The sequence below is a fragment of the Sceloporus occidentalis genome, unplaced genomic scaffold, assembly GCF_023333645.1.
Source record: "Sceloporus occidentalis isolate IW3139 unplaced genomic scaffold, rSceOcc1.0.p SCAF_4, whole genome shotgun sequence".
Lineage (NCBI taxonomy): Eukaryota > Metazoa > Chordata > Lepidosauria > Squamata > Phrynosomatidae > Sceloporus > Sceloporus occidentalis.
Window position 1 is genome coordinate 199,518,593 of NW_028316984.1, and position 27,997 is coordinate 199,546,589.

A 27,997-nucleotide genomic window follows, 5' to 3' on the forward strand; every position below is an offset into this window, starting at 1 on the left:
TAGCTGACCCCCTTGTTGCCTCTTCCACCTTTTGGACCATGAAATTGTCTTCCAGGCAAGTGAGGAATTTGCTAGACCTTGAGGATTTTGCTGACTTTGACTTCCAGCAAATATCAGGATAGTTGAAGTCGCCCATCACTACTACATCTCTCTTTTCTGACTGTGTGGTCATCTGTTCTAGAAAGATATCATCCAATTCCTCAGTCTGACTTGGGGGTCTGTAGTAGACTCCCACCGTAACACCCTTGTTGTTTCCCTCCCCTTTGATTCTTATCCAGATGCTCTCCAGCTGGCTTCCATGATTGATGTCCAGGATCTCTTCACTGGTGTAAATATCTCTGACATATAGTGCTATTCCTCCTCCTTTCCTGTTTGGCCTATTTCTCTTAATAAGGTTATACCCCTCTATTTCCACATTCCAATCATGAGACTCATCCCACCAGGTTTCAGTGATGCCTATTATATCATATTTGCTTTGTTGTACTAGGAGTTCGAGTTCATCTTGCTTATTTCCCATGCTCTGTGCATTAGTGTAGAGACATCGCAGACCATGGTTCCCTTTTACTTGCTGCCTGTGCAAGTTTTTTTGCCTCTCACTGTTGGGTCCTTGCACTGTTTGCCTTGTTTCCTCTATGTCAGTTTGACTATTTTCGCCATCCCTTTCGCCTTCCTTAATATTGTCTCCCTTCCCCTCGGAACTCAGTTTAAAGCTCTCCTGATCAAGTTCTTGAAACTGTTGGCAAAAACATTTCTTCCAACTGGCGTGAGATGCAACCCGTCTGTTGCAAGAAGTCCCTCCTCATGTAACCGCAGCCCATGATCGAAGAATCCAAATCCTTCTCGGCGGCACCATCTGCGAAGCCAGTTGTTCACATCTGCTATTTTCCTCTCCCTTCCTGGACCATGCCCTTCAACTGGCAGAAGAGACGAGATGACAACCTGTACATCCATTCCTTTCAGCTTCCTACCAAGTGCCTCGTAATCCCTTTTGATGTTCTGAATGCTGTGTCTTGCAGTATCATTAGTTCCCACGTGGACCAAAAGGAAGGGGTATTGGTCAGTAGGCTTGACCAGTCTTGTCAGCCTCTCTGTCACATCACGGATCTTTGCACCTGGAAGACAACACACCTCTCGAGACATCTTGTCAGGCCTACAAATCACTGCTTCTGTACCCCTCAGCAAGGAGTCCCCCACTACGACCACACGCCTCCTCCGAGGCTTAGCAGCGACTGTTCCCTCGGGTGGGACTCTCAGGCTCCTCTGCTCTGTCCCAGAAGTCTGTCCATGCTGCTCTTCTTCATCCTCCTTGATAAGGGAAAGAGCTTCGAATCGATTCTCTAGCTGCAAGCTCCCCGAACAATTCCTTCTTGGCTTACTTCTCTTTGTGACATTCCTCCAGCTGTCTGCCTCCTCTGTTTGGCAAGTGACCTCTTCCACCCTAGCATCTTCCTCTGCGTGGTACTCATCCAAGATGGTTAGTTCTATTGTGTCCAGGAAATCCTCTTGTTCCCTAATATGCTGAAGTGTAGCTACTCTGGACTCCAGCTGCTGCACTTTCTCCTCCAAGAGTGCTACCAACTTGCACTTGGTGCATGTGAAGTTCTCCATTTCTGTAGGCAAGAAGAGAAACATCCCACAAGAGTTGCAGGTGACTGCGGCAGATCCCTCGTTGTCCATACTGCAAAGTCTTTAGTAATAAATATAACAGTCAATCTACTGGGAATACTTCTTTAAAGGTAAGTACTGGCTGCTATCTTACACTTAAAGGGAAGGTTCTGTTTCAATATCTGATTCTAACCTGATGCCACTTGAGCAGAGTTATTGAGTTAAAGAAAATGAAAATTCTGGAAGGTGGTATATAAAGCTAGTCTGCTAGCTCCGCCCCCTTGTGACTCACATATGTGACTCACAGAAGCTCCGCCCCTTCAGCAACGAGCACACGGTCTCGAGCACACGGTCTCAAAATGGCTGCCAAGCAGCTCCTCTCCTTCTCCTCTCTCTGGCCGGACTGTTCTGGAAGGCTCTGGAAGCTGGTAAAAAAGCTAGTCTGCTAGCTCCGCCCCCTTGTGACTCACAGATGTGACTCACAGAAGCTCCGTGTTGTTGAGTGTTTCTTTGTATTATTTTTTAGTTGTACACCGCTGTGATGCTGTGATCGAATTTGGAATTTGGAATAGCGGTATATAAATAAATTTTATTATTATTATTATTAATAATGTGGAAGTCTCACCACATTCCCAGGTGATGATAAAGAAGAGGGAATAAAATACTGTTTGTGTCAACACAGTCAAAAAGGTTTAGACAGCCCAACACCAGAGTTGCAAGTCAATATCCCCTCAGCATAGTATAAATACATACATGTGGAGATGTGCTATATGAGTCCTTCACAACCTCCATTCAAAATAGCCACAATATGCAACACATGTCCATCGTTGGGTGCTCTTGTGCAATGTACAATATGCAATATGCAACAGCAGTGCACAATATATGATGTGGAAATGCAGTGCACAATGCATAACTGCAATGCACAATGTACAATGCAGAAATTCAATATACAATATACAATGTGCAAATGCAGTGCACAGTGTGAAAATGTACCACACGGTGTGTAATCACAATGGGCAAAGTCAAGGCATAGGTGAACATGCAACTCTGCTTGCATGTCTGTGGTCTGTGCAACTCCGCTTCTGTTGCTATTAGCGGAATGTGTCTACTGCACAACAGTGACTTTTTAGCCATGCATGCATAGCGTGACTTACACGGGCATTTGTTCCTAACTGGATGCCAGTCAGTATGTGGTGATAATGTCACTGAAAGCATTAGCAGAGCCAAATAGTTCATTTATATGTGCAGGAGAATGCTAGCAAGAGGTAGAAAAACATGATGAAAAAGAAGGTACATGTGATGAGGAGACAGGACAAGGCCTTCTCAGTGGCTGCTCCCAGGCTGTGGAACTCCCTCTCAGCAGAGGCTACAATCATGTCTGGACTGGTCAGGATACTCTGGGGTTATCCTGATCCCACAGCTGGCCCAACCTGCCCCTGTTACCTCAGCCTCCTTTCCCATGCCATGGTGGCTGTTTGCATGGGTATCTCACTGGGGCACCTGATACATCTGCTGCCACTGTTTCTGAGGTCAGAACAAGCAACCTGAGGTCATTCGCTTCTGAGGTCAGAACAAGTGACTTACAGTAGTGGCAGACGCATCCGGTGGCCCAGCTGGATGCCTTGCAGATACCCACACAGCACAGGAATGAAAGGCTCTGGGTTTTCCTCAAAGATCCAGAGCAACAGGTATGTTGTTTTACTCCATTTTAAGGCTGAGATAGCTCAGTTCTAATGCGGAACATGCTGGACATCGTCTGGACTGCTTAGATCAGGACTGAGGTTTGGGATGTGTGTCATCTGAACAGGATAATAGCAGAATGCAGGGATGAACAGGATTTTTGCTCCATGCAGACTAGGCCTAAATTGGCCCCACCTCTTCTCTCTTTTCACTGGCAAGCAAAAGCCTTTTTGTTTAGATAAGCGTTTGACTTGTAAAGGGTTGTACAGAAGGATTTTGTGATGGCAAGCCATGCCCATTAGTCTTCTCACTTGGGGTATCAAGCAATGCCAATTGGGTGCTACCAAAGGCTATAAAGACTCACAGGTTGGCTCCTTCACTCAGTCACCATGGTCCCTCTGGTCTTTGCATGCCACTCTTTTCCTGCCCAAGGAACCTGGGGCAAGTGGCAAGGTGAAGCTTTGGAGCAGCTGGACTCAATGACCCACCTGGGTGAAGTAATTGCACATTGAGCTCAGAAAAGCACAGACAACTGCTCCTGCTCCCTCCAGCCTGCAGTGACTTGCTTTCTTGACTGTTAAAATTCCTTCCAAGCAGCCAGTGGCACAAATCCTGCCTTGCCTTACTTACAACAAGCATTTCAAAACAAAAACAGACTTGCCCATATATAAGTCTGGAGAGACCTTCTTTTCATGGGGTAACGTCAAGACTTGAGGGGGAGGGAGGCAGGGAAGCACAAGGTGTATGACCAGTTTGAAATTATAAATAGCAAAATACACCCAGTTTCTGATCTTAAGGATCTTAAGGACATTGCTGTTGCTTCTTGTTTTGATCATGCCTTGCACAAGATGGCCTCCAAGGTCCCCTCTACAGTTCTGTGTTCATAAGACAGATTCAGGGAGCATCTAATTTACTGTATATACTCGACAATACATCAACTTCCTGTATAAGTCGAAGGCAGGATTTGGGTCCAAATGATGGGTTTTGATATGAGCCATGGAGGGTAAAGTCGAGGGTAAAACTTGGGGGCATGTAACAAAGGATGTAAAGAAGAAGTAAAGGAGAATGATGCCACAGAAGTTGCAAAAATTCCATCAGGCATGACTGTTTGCACTCACCGTAAAGGATGGATGGATGAGGAGGAGCTATGCTAAACAGTGACTATGCAATGTATGTGGAAGGTGACAAGGCACAGGCAGGGCTGCGAAAATACACACATGTCAAAAAGGATGAAAAGCAAAGCAAGGAAAATGGTGAAGAAGGGCCAAAACAGACCAACAAAAAATGCTGGCTTTGGCATGGTGTGGGGGCATGGCATATTCACAGTGCATGCCCTGATGCCATCCTCAAGCCGGTGTCATGCCACCCCACTGACCACACAGTGGGCAGTCTCATGGCATTTCTGCATTGCAGCATTTACATGTGCTGCACCGCAGAAACACCAAAAAGCCGCTGCTGTGGCAGAAAGGGCACCTTTTTTCTGTATTTTGCTGCTTCTTTTTGGGGCAGAAAAATGCCAGATTGGGGCCACACAATGTGAAAAATGCCAGATTGGGCCTGATCCAGTGCTCAAAGGGGAGGTGTTGAGGCGGACTTTTGGGACCGTCTCTTTCACCCTTATGCTAGCAGTGATTGTAGTTTTTAACTGTAATGTGATAACATTGCCTGATTTTAACCCAGAAAAACTGACAAGCATACTCAAATGTCTTATTCAGATCCTTCAAAGCACAATTCATCTTGGTGCTGCTTTGAGGGGAAGCACCAAAGAGCTGCTGCCACCACCATTTTCCTACCCAAGCATTCAAAAAGGCCAGAAATTGTGCAGCAGCAGAGAGAACAGATGGGGTCAGTGCTTGTTTTAGGTTCTCCTGGGACAAACTAAGCTCTCTTCACCACTCTACTCAGAGAAGGGGATGGTTCTATTGACCCCATGGATAAGCTGACCGAGGTTTTGGGAGTCAATTTTTGACTAAAATTTCTAGACTTATACATGAGTGTATAAAAAGATCTAGCCGTGTTACTCTGAAAAATCAGCACACAAAGGGACCTTATAGTACCTTTGAGATGAACTAAAAAGAAGAAGTTGGTAGTCTGAGCTTTCATAGAGTCTACTTCAGATGTGCATATACAGATGAGTATATAAAGTACTCTATGATCATACAGTACTCTATGGTGTGCATGCCACACATCGACAAAACACCATTTATTGGACAAGGAGTTAGTAATTTGGTGGTCTCTAGACATTTTGGGTTCTTGCCTGATGGTACCAGAAGAAGAGAAATTGAAGGAGCTGGACATGTTCAGCTTGGTGCAGAAAAGACTGAGGAGTGACATGACTGCCCTCCTTAAATACCTTAAGGACTATCTGAGAGAGAAGGGGCCAGGCCTGTTCTCTCTGCCACAGAGGATGAAACTAGGTCTAATGGTTTTACAGGAGGGTAGATTTCAATTGCACATTAGAAGGAACTTCTAACCACAGTAAGAGCAGTTCAGCAATTGAACCAATTGCTAGTGAGGCTAGACAGCTACAAGTTGGGGATACTTTAGCAGGAGATCTTTCACTGAGCAGCAGATTGGATTTGATGGCCTCTAGGGTCCCCTCCAACTCTGTGATTCCATGATTCTATGATTCTATGCTCTGGAAGTTACCTATAGTCATGACCAGATTTGTTACCTGAAATTTAAAGTGGACCTCATTTATGTAACAAGAGGCTCAATATAGCTGCCTTCAGCAAGCTTTGGTGTGCATGCCGCACATTGACAAAACACCATCTGTTACCCAAGGTCATCAGGTTTTACACCAGGAAATGCTAAGCTTTTGACCCAAATGTACAACTTAAGTAAAACCAGAAGGCTGGCTGGCTAATGCAAATCAATCTGGGCAATTTAACCCTCAGGCCCAAAAGTACCTCTGGGCTGCCAACTGCAGTACCACCAGTCATGGAAACTTTTTCTCCCTTTCCTCTGCACAAGTGATCTCCCCACTTAGTTAGTTAGTTAGTTTATATCCCACCTTTCTCCCAGCCCAGGACCCAAAGGTGCTCACAGACCATACAACAAGGAACAGCTAAGAAACTGTTAATACAAAAGTGTACAAAAATTAAACAAAGAACACCAAGTTGGAACAGTTTGTGAAACACAGTAAAAAAAGAGAAAGGTATAGCACACCCTATGAAAAGCTCCTTCTTCCATGACAGGTTAAGAGCCAAAAGTCCCAATAAAAAGTTTTTGCCTGCCAGTGCAAAGAGAGCAAGCCAATGTTGTGGTTTGGGTATAGGACTGAGACTCTGCAGACCAGGGTTCAATTCCCTGCTTAGTCATGAAAATCACTGGGTGACCTTGGGCACGTCACATGCTCTCAGCCTCAGGGGAAGGCAATGGCAAAACTCCTTGGAACACATCTTACCAAGAAAACCCCATGATAGGTTCTCCTTGGGGTTGCCATAAGTCAGAAACAACTTGAAGGCACACAAAACCAACAAGAGAGCAGAGCAGGGGCTGACTGAGCGGCTCAGCAGACTGCTGCTAAGAGGCGGCACTGTGCCACCCCTGGAAGCCCTGCATTCAGGATGCAGCAACCGCAAGCAGCTTCATTTTGAGCCACTGTAACGGCACCCTTTCCAGTGTCACTGCGACTTTTCCACATCTCTTTCATGCAATGTGATGCTGCGCACTGTGCAGTTGGAAGGGTAGCGTGACACTAGTGTAGGGGTGGATGGTCATCACACCTGACTGCCCTCATGCTGCCATTTTCTTCTGGTCTGTTGAGGGCCTAAAGGAAAGCCAATTTCAGAAGGTCTTAAAACTGGGGCACACTCATATCAGAAGATACAGTCTTTCAAATAATCTGGACCATGAGCCATGTAGGGCTTTAAAGGCCATAACCATCATTTTGAATTAACAACCTGACCTTGGGGATGTATAGGTTCACTGTAAACAGTTCCAATGGAGGATTCCAGCATATGTGCATAGATTACCCAACAGAATTCTTGCCATTTTGTCTTCTTTGTGGGATGATGCCTTTGCTCTTTGTGGTGTGGCATGACATCATGAGTTACTGCAATGGGTAGAGCTAACCCTAATGATGCTACTAGATAGGACACAGGATTTGGGGGACTCCTTTAAAGCTTGGATGGAACAGATATCTTCCCCCAGGGACATGACAGCCACCTGACTATGGAGTATGGAGTCACTGTTGCTGCTAAGGCTATGATACGTACCTACTTTCCTCATTGAAGCAAGCCCTTAGAAAAGTGGCCCTTTTGGACTTCAACTCCCAGAGAGCTGTAGTCCAAAAGGGTGATCTTTCCCATATCAGAAGGAGGCCCCATTTTGCAGACATGTTCCCTTTGCTCCCCATGATGGGATGACTCAGAGGGTTGGCTCCCATGGAGGGAATTTCCCAACAAAATGAGCTGCCAGCCAGCTGGAAAGAAGAAAATGTGGCCTCTGGCTCCCTTCTGTTCCCTCACCCTCACTGAGTCAACATTGGTGAGTGGCCTGGAAAGAGCATCCCAAGGCCAAAGAGGAATGGGGGCAAGGCAAACAGCATTACTCAGCCCCCAAAAATGTCACAGAGACAAACACACCCACCACTGTTCGTCATCTTCACCTTCCTTCCTGGAGGTCCAGCTGGCTCTTCTCCCATCAGGTGCCTCATTCCCCAAGGGAAGCAGTGCTATTTTCTGCTGCTTCTGCCAGCTACACCTGCAGCCGGCTACAGCTTTCCATTGTTTGCAGTCACCATTCGCACTCTTTAAGATCCAATTTTTAAAAGAAAACCTGTGATAGAAAAGACTACTGTTGATTAAGAGGGATTGCTGGAGGAAACAAGAAATGTGGGTAACGTATGAATATATATGTTCCCCTATGGAAGCACTCTGGTATTTTTCTTTGACACCAAATGGCTGTATTCCAACTGAGGAGGCAGAACTGGAGTTCTTCTTATGGTGTCATTGTGCATAGATGCACATGCACACTGAACATGGTTGCACATGGATGTACAAACACATATGTTCGTGCATATTTACTAGTGCATGAGCTTTCTATAAAGTTCCCTGTACATTGATGGCACTATATAAAATAATAACAACAGTAATATCCAAGATACTACATCACAGGCATAGTTAATAATACATAACTACGAATTATCCCCAGACCCAACCTCACCCCAAACCTTACTTAATAGCCAGCAACCACACTGAAAAACAAAGATGTGTTCTGCTGGTACAGTCAGCCCTCCTTATACATGGATTTTTTTATCCATGGATTCAAGCATCCATGGCTTGAGAATATTCCAAAAAAGTATAAATTCCAAATAGCAAACTTTGATTTTCCATTTTATATAAGGAATTATATTTTTACTATGCCACTATAATTAACAGGACTTGAACATTCACAGATTTTGTTATCCACGGGGGGTCCTGGAACCAAAACCCAGTGGATAACAAGGGCCCACTGTAATTGATGGAATACTGTGTCCACAATTCAAGAAGGATGTAGACAAGTTGGCATGTGTCCAGAGGAGGATGACAAAAATGATGATGGGTCTGGAAGCCATGCCCCATGAGGAGAGACCTAGGGAGCTGGGTATGTTTAGCCTGCAGAAGAAAAGGTTTAGAGGTGAGATGATAGCCCTGTTTAAATATTTGAAGGGATGTCATATTGAAGATGGAGCAAGCTTGTTTTCTGCTGCTCCAGAGACTAAAACATGGAGCAATGGATTCAAGCTACAGGAAAAGAGATTCCACCTCAAGATTAGGAATACCTTTCTGATAGTATTTGCTGTTCAACAGTGGAACAGCTATGACCTCAGCCTATGACCTTCTTCCCCCCCCCCCAAAAAAAAAAAAAAGGAATCCTGGGGAATTCTGGGGTCTGCTCCACATTGATTTACATTTGTATGCACAAGAGCACAGACAGATTAAAACTGTGGCTGCTGCCATGCTGCCAAATTAATGTAGTTTGACACCACTTTAATTGCCATGGCTCCATTCTATGGAATCCTGGGGTTTGTAGTTGGTTATGACACCGGAGCTGACAGAAGAAGCTAAATATCTCACCAAGCTACAAATCCCAGAATTCCATAGCATGGAGCCATGGCAGTTAAAGTGATGTTAAATGGTATAAATACTGCAGTGTAGATGCAGCCAGAGAAAGAAACGTAACTTCTCAAACAGGGATGGGGAAACACAAAGCTTTTGGATCTGAGGTTCATCCTCCTTAGCTCCTCCCTCTCTCCTAAGCCCCACCCCCTCAAGGTTAGCAATGAGGAGAGTCTCTCATCTTTTATCCAATCCCTAAACCAAGACAACAATAGGATTTTCCCTGTGTATTTCCTTTGCTCCCCAAAGAGAAAGTGAGCAAAGTATAGGAGCTGGAATCCTGTATTATACCTGCAGAAAATTCCCACCAGGAGGTGTTTGGGCATTTTGTTGAGTGTGGAACATCCACAAGGTCTTGGATGTGGGAATGCGCCTTTGCACATTCAGATGCACATGTTTGGCTGATCCATCTGTGCCTTTTGAAACTGGCAGCAATCCTTGTTTGGTTAGTTTGGTCGTCTGCCACCCTGAGAGCTTGTAATATAGGGCTGGATATAAATATTTGAAGACATAAATAGATAGGATGTTCATCTGGTTCTGCATTGTTGTTCTTCACTTGGGGAAATGAGAAACCAGGTGGTCGATTAACAGTCCAAAGGTTGAGAGCCTGGGTTATCATTCAGAAGCCAGGGAACAAAAACCAATTGCGGCAGCACGGAAGAGTAGTCCGGATTCAGGAACAGGGCGAAGTCTCTGATCTGGCTTGATGTCTCTCAATCCACATTATTTCCATTGGCCATAGAGCATTTAATGCCTGCCTTATCTGGGAAGGCGGATTGTTTGATGAAACAGCTGGAGCTGTACCAACACAGCTGCAAGTGTGCTGAGTCTCTCCTGATACTCTCCATGTGGAGAGATCTTGTAGCACCTTTGAGACTCACTGAAAGAAAGGAGTTGATAGCATGAGCTTTTGTAGACTTAAGTCACCTTCATCAGATGCATTTGGTGGAGTGGAAGGTAGTACACTGTAGTCTACGAAAGCTCAAGCTGCTAACTTCTTTCTTTCAGTGAACCTCAAAAATGCTACAAGATCTCTCTACTTTCTGATTCTACAGCTAACACAGTTAGGCCCCCACACAATTGCTCAGGCCTGTTATAAAGACTTGGAGGGGAAGTAAAATAGAACAGCTCTGTTGCTTGTGTATGCAGCACAACATGGGATCTTAAGAAGCTGCCTCATCCTGGATCAGACTATGTATCTATTTGGACCAGTATAGTCAGCCCTGACTGGCAGTCATACCTCTTTAAGATTCAGCCAGGAGTCTTTTTGAGACCTTGTCTTTCCCTAGTGGTCTCACTGCTTAGCTCTTGAAACCAGATGAGATCAGAGTTAGTAACATTTAGATTAAAAGACACCAGATCCTGTCTGATCTTGGAAAGTAAGCAGGGTTAGCTCTGGTTAGTACTTACTGTATATACTTCTGCCTAGGAATTTTAGTCAGAAAATTGACCCAAAAAGCCTGAGTCGATTTATCCATGAGTCAATATAAGTGTTGTAAGAGTGTAATCTGTCCTGGAACCACTGACCCCACTCTCTTCACTCATCCATACAGCCTTTACTATGAGCAGAAACATGCCTGCTGGACTTTTGTAAGTTTTTTGGTATTGTGGCAAGCATTCTCTGAAGATGCCAGCCACAGATGCTGGTAAAATGACAGGAGGAAACTCTTCTAGAACATGCCCACATAGCCCGAAAACCCCACAAAAAACTATAGATGCCAGCCATGAAAACTTTCGACTCCACATTTTTTGGTATTTTTGGGGGGCAAAGATGGAGGCACGGAGCTGTCCATCTGTACTGCCCCTACGTTTGTAGCAGTTGAAATAAACTGAGGACTACCATGGAAAAGTGGGAGGAGGTGAGAGAAACTAGGGTGCGGGACAGACGATGCCAAAGTGCTGTGCCATCGCTGATTCTAGGGTTAGGGACCGCGCACCAACTGCATGGTCCCTAACTCTAGCACGGGCAGCGGCAGACTAATGGCAGCATCCCATGTACACAGGCGCCGCCATTTTGACCTAAGCGATGCGCAGCATATACACATAGCTGCGTGTCGCTTACATTGGTGCACTCATGACATTCACCTGGCGACAGGGTTCTTTTTACTCTGGAGGGACGCCGCATTATTTGGTGGCTGTGGCATCCCTCCAGAGGGTCATAGGCTGCCAGCAGGCTGCCCTTTTGGGCTGGTGTGGCCTAGGAAAAAAGCACCTGAAAAAACAGAAGAACAGAGGATTAATTGGGATTGTCTCTGCCAAACCAGGCCAGTTGGATGGTATGCAGGGGTTACATAAACAGATTATACTGAAAGTAACTTTCCAAAACTCTGGCAGGGTGGGCATGTGGTCCCCTGCTCTGTCTGGAGACAGAAGATCACCAGCCCTTTGAATGTCTGCTGTGTCCAAAAGATAAAGAGTCATAAAGATAAATATAAAGAACCACAAAAGAGGAGATTCCTCTAAATTGCCCATCAACAGCTGATAGCATCTGGGCAGCAGACTCAGCAGGCAGGCCACATGTCTTCTCCCCTCTGGGGAGATGGATTACATTTCAGTCTGTGTGTGAGTATGTGCCTTCAAGTCATCAGCTGACTTATGGTGACCCTATGAATATCATACAATTTGCCTTAGGTAAGGAATTACTCAAAGGTAGTTTTGCCAGTTCCTTCCTCTAAAATATAGTCTACAGCAACTGGTATTTATTAGTGGTATCCATCCAGGGCTAATTCTGCTTAGCTTCCAAGACGAGTCTATGAGATGGGACCGATGCATTTCATGGGATGTTCTTAGGCAAGGAATACCAAGAAATGGTTTTGCCAGTTCCTTCCTCTTAAATGTAGCCTACAGTGCCTCATATTTGTTGATGGTCTCCAATCTACCATATATACTCGAATATAAGTCGACTTCATGTATAAGCTGAGGGCAGGTTTTGGGGCCAAAATTATGGATTTTGACATGACCCGAGGATGAGTCAAGGGTAAAACTTAGGGGCCTTTAACAAAGGATCTAAAGGACAAATCAAAGGAAAAAAAATACACACCGCAAAAAAATATCCGCCTAGAGCGGCTTCTTTTTTGCGATGCCGGGAGCAGGAAGGGACGTCACAATGAAGCCACTTCCTGCTAGCGATGTCTGGTCACTGTACGGTGACAGCAGCATCATGGTGGGCCCCGTATGGATGGGAGGCCGCCATGATGCCGGCATACGTACGTGCTAGGGTTCGGCAGCGTGGGGTTACTTTTTCCACTTTTGGCCCGTGTGTACCGGGCCTGAGTTCAAAATGCAAAAGTAGTTTGCATTCCATTAACTCAGCATAAGAGAGAGGAGAAGAGGAGGCAGTGTCTTTCTTTTCCCAGGAGTCTCAGGCAAAAGCAGACTGCTAAATCTCTCCCAGATTGTCTGTTCTTGCTCATTAAGACGTTTTATAGTCAGCCCTCTGTATCCATAGATTTTTTTATTCACAGATTCAAGCATCCACAGCTTGAAAATATTAGAAAAATATATAAATTCCAGTAGGAAACCTTGATTATACCATTTTATATAAAGGACACAATTTCACTGTTCCATTGTATTTAATAGGACCTGAGTATTAACGGATTTGGTAACCCTGGTGGGTCCTGGAACCAATCCCCCGAGAATACCAAAGGCCCACTGTACTATCTTTACCAGACTTTGATGAAGTCTAGCCACATGTGTTCCAGATTTCATTTGTGAAATTTGTAAGGATAGATGTAAATGTACCACTTTCATGGTTCTATGGAGCTAAGCATAATTGAATATTGCAAATAAAAAACAGCTATGAACTCAGGAAGTTCCCAAAAGTAAAAATGTGTCATTTTTGTTGACTTTCTGTTCACTTTATTTTTGCGTTATTACTGTTTGGAAGAAATGTCACCTGAAAAACAACCCACATTTGTGGGTTTTTCTACTTTTAAATCCTGGTTCTGAGCGGGATTCATCTAGTGTGATAAGGTCCTTAGAGAGTGCTGAGTTCACTATGAAGTGGTATAGAAATGTAATTGCTATTGCTATTGCTCTTGGCAGGTAGGTGGTATCAAAGTGTATTATTTCTACAGTATAGATGCTCCCCTAGTCTTCTTTGGATTTCGTGACTGCAATCTCTGTTCTGATCAGTAGTAGATCCAAGGTAGGGGAAGTCTTTAACTAAAGGATGAAAAATTTAATATAATTAAACATAGAAATAATTTTCACATGTTCTGGACCTTTCAGAAGCAGATGAAGAGTTTGTTGGGAAGCTGGTAGGTAGTTGCATTGCCAGGATTTGCTAGACGCTGTTGATCCTGACTCCTGGGAGCTCCTAATCAGGAGTGAAGTTGTGTGACTTGTCCAGCTTGAGTTGGGTGGAGGCTCTTCCACCTACCAGCTGCAAGTGGGTTGCAAGAAGACTCCTGTCATCATATTTTGCTAATAGGTAGGTGAGCATGACTGCTCCAGCCAGGTGAAGAAAAGGGCTTACTCAAGATGAAACAGGCTAATCTAAGCAGAAAGGGCTGGCCGGGGTAATTTGCAACCCACTAACTAGGCTGAGTGCCTTCCTAGGGAGAAGCCTTTAAGCCTTTCTAATGAAGACAATTATCAGGAACCATCCGACAAGACACTTTTCCTCCCTAGGCTGGGCCAGTGTGCAAATATGAAAATCTACTGGAGGCCTCAGGATTTCTTATATGTCACAGTTCTGGTATGCTCTGGGTGGTGTCCTACATAAGTGTGGAAAGCATCCTTAGATGCTGTCCAGTGGAGACTAACACGTTTTTGGAGTAAAATAAAGGCATGGCTGTGTGCCTGGTTTTACTGGGAAATTCTGGAGGGCTTTCAGGAACAAGATTTTAATTGTGTTTAAAATTTTATTGTTCCAGTTTTAGGTGATTTGTTTTGTGAGCTGCCTTGATTCCTGTTCAGGGAGAAAGGCAGTGTGTAAATGAAATGAAAAATAACCTCCCACTGTCCTGATCTGGCAAACACAATGCAAACTAATCCTCTATGCTCTCACTTTTTCAGCTCCTTTTAACATCAGATTCTCTCTTCCCCTCCTGCTTTGCCCCTTTCTCCTCAGCTTGCTTCAATTGCTGCAAACTGACATCTAATCTTCACTGTAGAAATAATGCAATATGACACTGCTTTAACTGCCATGGCTCAGTACTATGGAATTCTGGGATTTGTAGTTTTATGAGAGGGCTCTGGTGCCGCACTAAACTACCAATCTCAGGAGTCCCACAGAATATGGGTTTCGTGCATGGAAAAACCTTGGTTCCTGTGCAGGAAACCCATTTTCTGCACAGATAATATGGGGTTGATTTAATAATTCCACATGCATTTCTCCACAGAAATTGCCAAAAATTCAGAATCTATTTCAGTCATATTTTTTAATACAGTGGGTAAAATGTTTGGGGACCACTGTATTAAGCAACTGAATAACTTAAAAGATAACATATCCAGGCTAATCTAATGTATAATTTTTGGCAATTTCCCATCTCTAGCAATATTTGTCTACCATTATATATGCATGCATGGCAAACCAGTCCAAAACCATATACATATAATGTATGTATACGTGGCAAAGTAGTCTAAAACCATGTATGCGTACTATGCTGGATGACATCAGCCCTTAATTTAGAAAGATGTGTTTTCACTTGGCAGTGTAATGAAATCAACATCAGCCTCACTGGGCCTCCAAGGGAAGTGGATCCCACTAGTGGGGTCACCACAACAGAGAAGACCTTGTCTCACATCCTCACACAGAGGAGGAGGGTCTCTTACATACTACACAAGTCTAGCATTTTGATTCCACTTCAACTGCCAGCACTCCATGCTACAGAATACTGGCATTTGTAGTTTGGTGAGACACTAGCACTTGCTGGATGAGATTTCTAAAGACCTTGCAGGACTACCAATCCCAGCATTCCATAGACTAGATGCAGTGGTTCCCAATCTTTGGTCCTCCATTTGTTTTGGACTTCAGCCTCTAGAAGCCCCAGCCAACTTGGCCAATGGTCAGGAATTATGGGATCTCCAAGTCATCTGGACAACCAAAGCTTGGGGAACCACTGGAATAGAGCTATGGCAATTCAAGTAGAATCAAAGTCCTAGAAATGCATACTGTGAAAAAGACCAAGGAGCCATTCAGACATTGTTTTTGTTTTAGTGCGAGGATGCAGATCATGTCACTCACACATTCTGGGTTGTTATTCACACTATGGAGATTATTGCATTGCATTTAAAGTGACTGACCCCCTCCCAACAGGATACAGTCACATTTAATTTTAAAACTGGGTGTTCTCACGCAGACACGGCTGGGTGAGTGCAACCTGTATGCAGCCTGGATCCTAGCCACACTTATCCGGCAGCTTTTCAAAAATGGCAAGCTCCCACTTTTGAAAAGCTGCTGATAAGCGTGGCTGGGATTCAGGATGCATACAGGTTGCACTGGCCTGGCCGCAGCTGATGTGATAACACCCAATTTTAAAATTAAACACAACTGCATCCTGTCGGAGATAAGTCACTTTAAATACAATGTGATAATCTTCTATGGAACCACACTGATACACATCTCTGGGATTTCACTTGCTCACACGTGCAAGCATTCAAATAAAGATAGAGTCTATGATGCAAATGCATTCGGAACATATTGAACACATTGAAGGCATGCAGCATTTTATCCCAGGTCAATTGGGGTCTATTCATATTGGTTATTCAGGCCCCATTCCCACTCACCCATTTGCCCTGGATGGAACTGGGCAGATCTGGTCCCCCCCCCTCTCGAATCTCTCCGGAACTGAATGCCCAATATCTTTTACCTTGATTGGGGTAATTTACCCCTCCGAAGTTCCCATTTGCAGTATCGGTTTAAAATGAAGGCTCCTTTGCTGTCAATCAGATACACTTCCGCTTTCATCAAAGGTGACATATCCTACAGCCATTGGCCAATGGAATGGGTGCTTCCCCCCCTCCTTTTTTTTAAAAAAAAAACTGGCGGCAGTGTGCACATATTCTGTCAAATTTAAAAACCTCCAGGTGTGTGTGTGTGTTGTGTGTATTTGGGTCATTACAGATTATGGCAACCCTAAAATGACCCCATCCTGGGGATTTCTTGGCAAGATTGGTTCCAAGGAGATTGCCATTGTCTTTCCCCTGAGGCTGAGAGAGTGTGACTCCCCCAAAGTCATGGGTTTCCACAGCCTTTCAGCCTCTATCCTCCCCTTCTTCCAGCCCAATGCTACCTCCGAAGCCCTTGCCTGTCCCCCCATGCCATCCTCTTCCCGTCACAATAATAATAATAATAATAATAATTCCTCACCCCAGAATGCCATCTCTGCATCCTCTTGCTTTGCCACCCCAGAATGCCTCACATACACATACAATAATAATAATAATAATAATAATAATAATAATTCCTCATCTCGGAATGCCATCTCTGCAGCCTTTGCTTTCCGTCAGATTGCCACCTGAGAATGCCTCACATCCACATACAACAACAACAACAACAATAATAATTCCTCACCCCAGAATGCCATCTCTGCATCCTTTGCTTTCTGCCACCCCAGAATACACATATGTAGCAAAAGCATTCTGTATCAATTTGCCAAATTGAAATTAGTAATATTTGCATTGTAGCATTTGCATATAAGAAATACTTTTTTTAAAAAGCCTCTTGCAAAGTGAGGTGCCATGCTGGGAGCAAGCAAATGAAAGGGAAATGTAGCACAAGCAGACACACATTCTGTCTATATGTATCAATAGAACTATTCACATAGTTTGTCAAAAATAAAAATACAAAGAGAGAAAGAGAGAGAGAGGGAGAGAGAGAGAGAGAGAGAGAGAGAGAGAGAGAGAGAGAGAGAGAAAGCTGCCTGGGAGAGGGAAGGCATGTTGCGCCCTCTGCCCTCCCTCTGCCCTAATTCCTCCCCTGAACTTGACCCAAACACGACCAGGGCCAAGTTCATATTTGCCGGACCCGGTTTTTCTGAAAAGATACAGGAGAAACTCCGCTTCCAAAAGACCCGCGACAAGGGGCATTTGCCCCTGAACAGGTGTGAAAGCCTTGATTTCGCTTGTGGAAGAATCGGGACCAATATGAACTTCCCGTGGTTAATCTGGGTTCTGAACCTGGGTAAAAGATAGTCTGAATGGCCCCTCACACTACCAATGATGCAGATCTGTTTTAAAACTCAGGGGGAAAACAATATGGATTATCCTGGTTTAGGTGAGTTATTTGGCAGCCCTCCCCCCAAAAAAACCCATTTAACCGAGTGCATTCAGGATGCATGTGAACAACAAAGATTTAACCCATATTCATCCTGGATTATTTTCACAGTGTGAATAACCCTTCGAGAAGCACACAGATTCACCTTAGATTGCTTTTCCTAGCCTGTCTTTCCAGTCTCTCCTTCCAGTTTTCTTTTAAAACCAGAAGTAAAGCTTTCACCCATCTCTTTGTTCCCATCACCAGCAACATTTGTGAATGGAAACAAGTTAGGCTTCTTTTGGCTTGATGTGGTGGCTCCACCTTGGAAGGAAGAATGTGCATTGATAAACATACTCCTAGTAAAAGCAACTTGATGCTGTCACCTGTGGGGAAGGCGGAGCGCATGGAGCGCCTTGATCTTGAGTTGGCAAATAAGCAAGTAGGACAGGAAGCAAGTAAGTGAATTCTAGGCTGAAGGAGGAGGAAGGAGGAAGAAATTAATCCTGATCTCACGCCTGCCTTTGGATCCGCATTGGGTCCTCCCAACCCAGAGCAACCAAGGAGGAGATGGAATGCAGGGCTAGGCGTGTCATTCTTTGCTAATTTATTTCTCAAAGGAAGGATGAGTAATTTTAACTATATTTTTTTCTTGCTGTGAGAAGCTCTCTGAAAACTGTGACTGAAAGACTAATCACAGTTTGAAACTTAATTCTGTGCAAAATAAAAAAAAATTGCATGCAGTTGTTTTGTGCAGAAAACAGAATTTTCAGTGCAGAAAAGGCTGCATATTCTGGGTGACCTGGGAAAGTCACATGCTCTCAGCAAAACCTCCTCAGGAGAAATCTTGCCAAGAAAACCCCAATGATTGGTTCAACTTAGGCTCACCAGAAGTTGGGAATGACTTGAAGACACACAGCCACAACAATTCTGTGCATTAGAATGTAGAGAAGAAACACCAATTTCTACACAGAAGATAGATAGATAGATAGATAGATAGATAGATAGATAGATAGATAGATTAATTTCTCTGAAAAATGCTGTTTTCTGCACAAAACAGTCAAGTGCAAATCTTGTTTAGAATAAGGACTTTATCACACTAGGACTAATTTCAGCATTAAAGAAAGATTAAAGCATCCTGCAAATAAAGTGAAAATGGCAAGTAACTGTGCAAATGATTATTTCATGCAATTGTGCAAATAAAGTGGTTTTGGAAATGCATTGTTGCTGACATCCCAAAAGTAAAAAGATGTGCGTTAATGTTTCTTTGTGACCAGTTTAATGGCGGGTTTGGTGCGTCCTCGTGTGAAATCGTTTCACGTTATTACGCAATTTTTCTGGTATATTCACGGGATAAACTCCCGATCTCCTTCATGTGATAAACTCTTAAGTCTTGAACTACAAAAATTCTCAACAGTCCAGGATGTCTCCACACTTCAGAAATACCATTTTATTAATCGATGTTTGAGTACTTTTGAATATTCAGCCCCATCTCTAAAGAGGCCTAGAGGTTTAGAAAGCACCTCATCTCTGTGTCCGCTACATGCCCAAAGAAAAATGGGAAACTGAGCTTGGAAATGTTACTTTTTTGGATGACAACTCCCAAACCCCCCAGAGCAGCGTGACAACTGTCAAGGTTCTGCAAGTGGCAGTTGGTGGCCCTCAGGTCTGCAGGGCAGTGAATCCATTCCAGCTTTTAGTGTGAACTTTCAAAGTGGAATCCAGCCCTATTCCCTAAAATAGATTCATCACTTTGGACCATTGTTTTAAGATTCAGAACACAACCTGGACCATGGAAAAGTGGCTTCTCTGGATTATAACTCCCAGGATCCAACAGAATTCCAGATTTTTTTTGGGGGGGGGGGGGGGAGAGAGAGAGACGTCAAACTGAGAACCAAAAAATTGTTAATATGGAAATGAACATTAATGTAAGAAACACAGAGGATAGAAAACAACAGAAGCTAATAGCAAAAAATGTTAATATGGTAATGAATAATAGTATAAGAAACATAGGGGATAGAAAACAACAGAAGCTAATAGCAAAAAATGTTAATATGGTAATGAATAATAGTATAAGAAACATAGGGGATAGAAAACAACAGAAGCTAATGGGCATCGAGTGTGTGTGGTTGCTGTTGTTGTTGTGTGCCTACCTCTGGTGACCCCAAGGGGTTTTCTTGTTCATAGCTGAAGCTGAGAGAATGTGACTTGCCCAAAGTCACTCAGTGAGTTCTCATGCCCAAGCAGGGATTCAAACCCTAGTTTCCAGAGTTGTAGCCATGTGCTCAAACCACTGTGCCATCCTGGCTGTCAGGCATGTGTGTGTGCCTTCAAATCACCTATCAACTATGGCAAGCCCATGAATTTCATAGGGTTTTCTTAGGCTAGGAATATTCCAAGGTGGTTTTGCCAAATCCTTCTTTTTAAATATAGCCTACAGTACCTGGCATTTATTGGCAGTCTCCCTTTCTAGTCCTAAGCCAGAGTGATAGGATCTGGTGCCTTTAGGGTATTCAGTACAATACAAGAAAGTATCACAATTTATAAAGACATATGACTTTGACTTATTGTACAGCATAATTATGTTACCTATTGGCTGACACTTTGCTGAAACAATTTATAATTGCCACTTGTTTACTTGCTCTTTGTGAGTTTATAGAGTTGTCATTTGCTGGCATATGGCCTTACAGGTTGTGATACTTTGTCATATTACATTGCCTGTTGGTTTTATTGCATTGGGAGGTGGACTCTCCTTCATTGGAGATCTTCAAACCAAGGTTGGATGGCGATCTTTCAGGAGTGTTTTCATTGTATATTCCTGTTTGGCTTTAGAGGGTTAAACTAGATCAGTGGTGGTGAACCTATGGTATGAGTGCCAGAGTTGGCACTCAGAGCCCTTTCTGTGGGCACACACGCTATCACACCAGCACAGAGTTTGCCAGAGTTTGTTACTAGAAAGCCAGAGGGACATGGCACTTTGAGATAAATAGTGGGTTTTGGGTTGCACTTTGGGCACTCGGTCTCTAAATCATTTGCCATCACTGAACTAGTTGAACCTTGTGACACTTTCTAATTTGAAGGATGCCTTTACACTGTAGAAATAATGCAGTCTGAGACCACTTTAACTGCCATGGCTCCCTCCTACAGCATCCTGGGATTTGTTGTTTTGGGCACAGAAGGCTAAAGATCTCACAAAACTACAAATCCAAGGAGTCCAAACGATGCAGCTACAGCACTTAAAGATGTGTCAAACTGCATTATTTGTACAGTGTAGATGCACCTTCAGATTCTGTCATTCTGTGTTTCTTAAAGTATTATTTACCATCCTGTTAATGCTTTTTTGTAATTTGTTTGAATTTGTTTTTATTATTTGTTTCCTTCCCTTTGTTGTTGTTGGTGTGGCTGTTGAGAGACTCTCCTTTGTTGTTTGAATTCCCAGCATCCCCAGGCAGAGTGGCCATTTTGTAAGCACTGTTTTTGTTGTTATGTACCTTCAAGTTGTATTGGACTTATGACAACCCTAAGGGAAACCTATCATAGGGTTTTCTTTAAAGGTTTGTTCAGAGAAGGTTTGCCACTGTCTTTCCCTGAGGCTGAGAGAGTGTGACTCACCCAAGGTTACCCAGTGGGTTTCAAACCCTGGTCTCCAGAGTCGTTAATCCACCATTCAAGCCATTACAACACGATGGCTCTCTTTGCCCTCTTCAAAATGTGGGCTGTGATTTCCAAGTCCCTTGCCTTTCCTTGTCGGGGTCAGAATTCTGGGGACATTGGCCTGGGAGACTACAAATCCCAGAATCCTTTGGGCAGTTGTCTAAGGATGCTGGGTCCATAGTCCCAGAAAGCCACCCCTCAAACATATGAATCATTCTGGATTGAAGCAGATAATGGTCCAAGGGAGAAGTCCATCTGCATGTTGTTGCAAACTTCTTTGAAGTGCATCTTCACTGCCAAGGCATGAGCCCTGCCTCTGAAACCTGAGCTTCATGTAACTTGAAGTTTCAAATGCAAATTCACTCACTTTGACAGCAGGAAATTATGCAAGTTTTTTGGGATATGATCCAGCTCCGAGTCAGTTGGACACAAGCTGGGAGATACCAAGCAGGAGGTTAGATGCACCAACTCCCCCTTGGATCACATCCAGATCTTGGGGACATGGAAATGTTGCTTTTATCCTAATTTTTATCGTGACCCAAGAGCAAACAGACTTCATAAACTAATGGAATTGCATTTTCCCTGTTTAAATAAACAGAGCAATCTGAGCAACAGTTCTAATTTTGTATTTTTTTTAAAGTTGAACTCATATTTCTGAAAGCTCCAGAGAGCAAACAAGTGAGGAAGGGAGAGATATCAGGGTGCAGGAAGGCATCCAAGAAAGATGTCCAAAAATGCTTTCAGAGCAAAGCAAGCATCTGGGTTAGAGCTAAACTATAATTACTCAGAAGGCTCTATTTTTCTCGTGAAATTGTTTTGAGATCTGAGGTTTGCCATGGCCTTCCTCTGAGGCTGAGAATGTGGGACTTGCCCAAGGTCACCCTGTGGCTTTCAACAGGGATTCGAACCCTGGCCTACAGAGGCATAGTCCAACGCTCAAACCCCAGTTCCCAAAGACAGCTGAAGAACTGGGCCGTAAAGTTCTTCTGGCTTCTTTACATAGGAGTTTATCACATGTGAGGTATTCCTCTTAATTTTGAATGAAAAGAAAGTGGGGCCAGAATTTACGTGAATGTGAATTGTGTTTGAACTGGCTTCCCATTGCCCAAAAATAGCATGCCATTGCCCAAATTTGTGTGTGGTAGTCTATTACGCAATAGCATGAAACCCCATGATTGGGCTCAGACTGACTTCCTATTGCCCAAATTTGCGTGTGGCAGTCTATCACACCCCATGATTGCGTTCAGATTGCCATTGGATTATACTTCCAATTTCCCTTGTCTGATAAACTCCATAGATGGAGGTGATAGCAGAAATAAAGATAGCAGGGCTGGCCCTATGGCTGGTAACTTCTCAGGTGATCCAGAGATTGTTCTGGGTATATTCCATTAATAATTCCATCTATTTGGGATGCCTGGTCACCAGCATCCCAGACCCAGTTCCAGACCCAAACCAGAGCCCTAGGAGCAACACCTTGTGACTGTATTGGAGCAGCCCCTGCAAACTGTTCCCTATCCAAAGCAAAGTGTAGAAAACTTTCTTTCATTAGACTACATTAGACTACAACTTCCATGCGTTCATCAAAGCAGTATTTTAAAAGGTGTTAAAGCAGAGGTGGGGGAAATGTGTGGTTCTACGTAAAATGTCCTAGTTTCTCTCTCCTCCTCCCACTTTCTTCTTCGTCCTCAAATTCCTTCACTTGGTGCAAACTGAGTTCAAAGTGCAAAAGTAGTCTGCATGCAGTTAACTCAATGGAGGGAAGAGAGGAGTGGAATGAAGAGAGGGGAGGATGGAGTCTTGCCTTTCCCAGTAGCTGAGGCAAATGCAAACTGCTGCAGCATGTCCTCACTTGTGTGCGCTTTAGTAATTTTTGCCATCTTCATCGCCTCACGTATCCCCATTTTAATTTGTGAAATGTTGAACACTATGCAATATAGCATTTGGAAAACTGGTTCTAGTTGGAGAAAAATGTTTACATTTGCTAGACCTGATGTTTATTATTTCAATTTTGAGGCAAACAATGAGTCGATGCTGGAGCATCTTGTGGAATAAAATCAAGGGACTCGTCCCTAAATCTCAAGATTAATCCTCTGTCATTCCACTTTTTCAACTCTTTTTAAAATCTCCCAGTTTCTTTCTTACCCTCCCGCTTTGCCCCTTTGTCCTCAGCTTACTTCAGTTGCTGTAAACTGACATCTAATCTGCAGTGCCATGGAATTCTGGGATTTGTAGTTTTGTGAGCTATTTTGACTTCTCTGTCAGAGTGCTGTTGTCCCACAAAAATGACAAATCCCAGGATTCCACATCATTGAGCCATGACAGTTAAAGTGGTGTCAAATCACATTAATTCTGCAGCGCAGATGCAGCCTCGGTTTTTGGCCTTGGAGGGCTTGGAACACTCCTGACCAGGCAACCCTTTATGACAGAGAAAGGAGGAAAGTGAATTTATTTGGGAACTCTCTGGCTGATGCTTGTCAAGCATTTCCATCCATCAGCTGCCTGAAGCATCACCAGATGTTGTCCTCCAGATTTTCATTTCTTGGCTTTGAAGCTGCTGTGTAGGAAGAAGGGATTTTTCCATCTCCTCTCCAGGGCTGTTCTGCTGAGCCAAAGCTAAAAACAACAACAATAAAATAGTTTTTTAGGGAAAGTCAGCTCTTCTCTCTTTTGCAGTTTCTTTGTTTATGTTGCTCTGCTTTGGAACAGGAGGGAGGAAGAAAGCAAAAATACACCCCCCCCTCTGCTTGCTTGTTTTCCTCTCCAGCTGTTTGGCACATCTTGCTCCCTCCCTGACTGCAAGGAATTTGGTGGGCTCTGGCCTTCTGCGTCACCTTTGAACCTGACTCTCCAGCTTGATGGGGTCAAAAAACCCTAAAGTCCCAAAACCGCTTCATCGGGAAACTGGGAGTCTCCCTCTGAAAGCTGCTGCCAGACTGGGCTCTGAGTCATCTTCAAAGCATTTCTCCACCACTGTGGAGAAATATTTTAACGTGTGGATGATAAAACCATTTGCACAAGCCAAGGGATGCTTTGGGTGGCTTCAGTTCCAACATTCAGGGACAGGATTCAGGATTGTTGACCAGTCTGTCTACATCTCTGCTAATGACCAGGGTTCTCAGGACAGAGGGGTTATTCAGACAGTGAAAACAATCCTAGTAGAATCTGGGTTGAATCTTTGTTGTCCGCTTGCATTTCAAATGCATCCGATTAAGTTTGGAGTGAGGCTGCTAAAAAAACCCACCTAACCTGGGGATCTTGTGGTCCCCCTCACCTCAAGTTTTCAGAAGGTGCGACTGGCATCTTCTCTGAAGTTGCTGGAGAAAAGTAGGAATAAACTCTTCTAGAACACAGCCTCATAGCCCACAGAAACTCACAAAAAACTACAAGAGAATAGTATTTTATTGAACACTAGAAAAAGTGTCTTGACAAGCAATGGAACCAATTCTCTAGAGAAGTGGTGGGTTCTCCTTCTCTTCCAAGGGAAGCTGGGAAGCTACTACCTGGGGATGTTCTGGCTGGAGATCCTGCATTGAGGAGGGAGTTGGACTTGATGGTCCATGAAGCCCCTTCTAACTCTGATTCTAGGACTCTATGGCTAGAGCATACACAAATTGTATCCCTTCATTTCTTCTCTTTGGAGTTGTTGCAATGTTGCTGTATTCTGTCACAGCAGTAAACAGAGTGTGAGTGCCCCACAAAAGATGCCTGCAGAGAAAATAGCACCGGATGATTCAACCTTCTCTTACAAAACCTTAATTTTCTTTCCAAATTTATACCATGTGCGTAAACAATTATTTACTGTGGCTCAAAGGACTATGTCTGGGCTTGTGTAAACCTCTGCCTTTGTGGCGGTTCCTTGACAAGCAAGAATGGTGGGGTGTGGCCTAATAACATCTTATTTTCTTTTTAATGGCGACATTCTTGCTTTGAGGAGTGAGCAATTTTGGAGCTTGGAAAATTATATTTCAGTGTGATTAGTTACAATTACAGTTTGAAGAATCAACCTTTTTAAAAGATGCTTCTCTTGTTGCAGTTTCCTGGAAACAACTCTTTACTTTCTTTTTTCTCTGAGGCAACAAAAAAGTTGATTTTTATTACTAAATGATTATATATATATATATATATATATATATATATATATATGCACTACAAACTATCATCTTGTGATACAAAATACCCACTCCTGTGTATCTTTCTTTGGGTGAAATAATGCACTGGGGGAAGCTACACTTCATTGAATAATGTTTGACAGCACTTTAACGGCTGTAGTTCCATCCTATAGAATCCTGAGATTTGTAGTTTTATGAAGCACCAGCACTCTTTGCAGAGAAGGCCACAGACCTTGTAAAATCAGAAATCCCAGGATTCCACAGGACAGAACTACATCTTTGAAAGTGGGGTCAAACTGCATTGTTTCTGCAGTGTAGATGTACCCTCAGCCTCCATTTATGGCAGCTGGCGGCTCCCATTTCAGGGGATCAGTGAAGCTGTGCAGAGTTTTACTCTGAAATTAAACGGAGATCCCTAAGGTGCAGAAACCTACCTTCCAAAATTAGCCCAGCCCTTTGGGTGCATCCTTTAATGTTTAAACTAAAGCCTACAAGAGATTCTTAACCCACTGAAATGAAAGACAAAGCAAGACAAGCCAGCACTGGCACTGTGTGATATTCCTCCTTCCCACTGCTCCCTCTCAGAAAATACAACAAAAGGAAAAGATATCCATGTTATACCTTCATTATTAGGGGGAAAGAATTATTTACAAGCAATATGCCATTTGGAATTACTTTCTAATTCTTAGATGTACCATGCCTTAGGAGTCTACCTTTCATCTGCAAATGCATTGGCTGAGTGGGAATGGCAAAAGGAGCCGATGATGAAGAACACAAAAGCTAGGAGATTCTGCCACAGTTTGCCTTTGCCTGAGCCTACTGGGAAGGGCAAAATTCTATCCCCTCCACTCCTCTGTCCTCTGTCGTGTTAATGGAGTATAAACTACTTTTGCACTTTCAATTTTGTTTGCAATACTTGAAGCTGAGGGCAAAGGGGGAAAGTGCGAGGGGCAAATCGAGAAACTGGGACATTTTAAAAGAAGCTGAAAAAGTGGGATGCCAGAGGATTAAATGGGATTGTCCATGCCAAATCAGGAATTCGGAGGGTGTGTTTCCAAGCTTTCAGTAAGGATTGGTGCTTGCCTGCCTTTGGGACATTGCAACCAGAGGCCTGGTAGAACCTGCCTATTCTGCTTTTAAACAATAACGACTACACTCATAACTCATTCAAACTAGTTGCACAACCCTTTTCACTATAGTAATGTAAGCAACGTAACATTATATAATTTGTCAGATAGTTCCAGCTTCTAATAAGCAGCCTGGGTTGGAGTTGTGTTTTGTTGTTTTTTTCCTGGCTCCTGCAATCACCAACTTCAGCATTTTTGTGTTTCTTTTTGTGGCAAAACCTCTGCCTCCAAGCACAGATGTGCTCCACAAATACCAGCAGTTTGGGCTGCAGGAAACACACTGAAATTACAAACATGAAAGTTTTTTTTTTCTCCCCCTGCACTTCATGTTTTCATAGCTGGCCATCCTTTGCACAGGAGGCAAATGGAGGGTAGTTGCTGTTAATGGATTTGAAAGTTTATTGCCTGTCTTTTACTACTATCTGTCCCTACTTGCCACACAGCCAAGAGGGTAGTGGCCTCTGTCTGAGATTCCTTCAGATGAGTGGCTGTCAAATGATGAGGCAGGACCCCCAGGGGATCCTGAGAGCTGCTTGGGCTTGGAAGCCCTGATCCCTATTCCTCCTCCTCCACCATCACTGAGTTAAATATTGAATTTACTTAAATAAAACTGTTCTAATATGAATAATGTTATTTCCTTATAAAATGTTAAAACATGTATAAACATGAACATGCAAATGAAAATGTGGTGGCATGTGCCTTCAAGTCATTTTCGACTTATGGCAACCCTAAGACGAATCTATCATGGGGTTTTCTTGGCAAGATTTGTTTGTTTGCCATTGCCATCCTCTGAGGCTGAAAGTGTGACTTGCCCAAACTTACCCAATGTGTTTCGTGGCCGAGCTGGGAATCGAACCCTGGTCTCCAGAGTTGTAGTCCAACACTCAAACCACTATGCCATGCTGATAACACCCTTTCTCACTCACCCAGCTGCCATGCCATCTTACCAGGTGTATCACACCACTGGATGTCACCTGGTGCACTCTGCACTCTCTGCACCCCCAAGTGATGCCCCTGCTGTGACTAAGATTGGTTTTCTTCTCCTGGATGATTTGTAATGCCTTTGCCTGTTGAAGAAGCCAGTGAAGCTTCAAAAGTTTGCATGATGTCCTTTGTGCTTTTTGTGCACCAGTGAAGGCAGTGCTGTTTTGTGGAGCTTTGTTCAAGTCAGTGATTGATAAATAGCTAGATAACAGAGCAGGAGCTCTCCTGCCTCCCCTCACTGACCTATTATTGTATATCTTTGTCCAATTGGATGCAAATCTATTTATGGTCCCTTGCATGCATTCATTTTAGGTCTGTAAGCCAAGCCCTATGAAAGACAGCTTAGGGAACTTGGGATGTTCAGCGAGGAAACAAGAAGACAGAATAGTGACATGACAGGAAACTTTATCTGAAGAGATATCAGGTAGAAGATGGATTGATTATAGTTTGTTTTCTGTTGTTCCAGAGACTCAAACCAGTGGATTCAAAATGCAAGGGAAGAATCCACCTAAACATTAGGAGGAATCTCTAGAC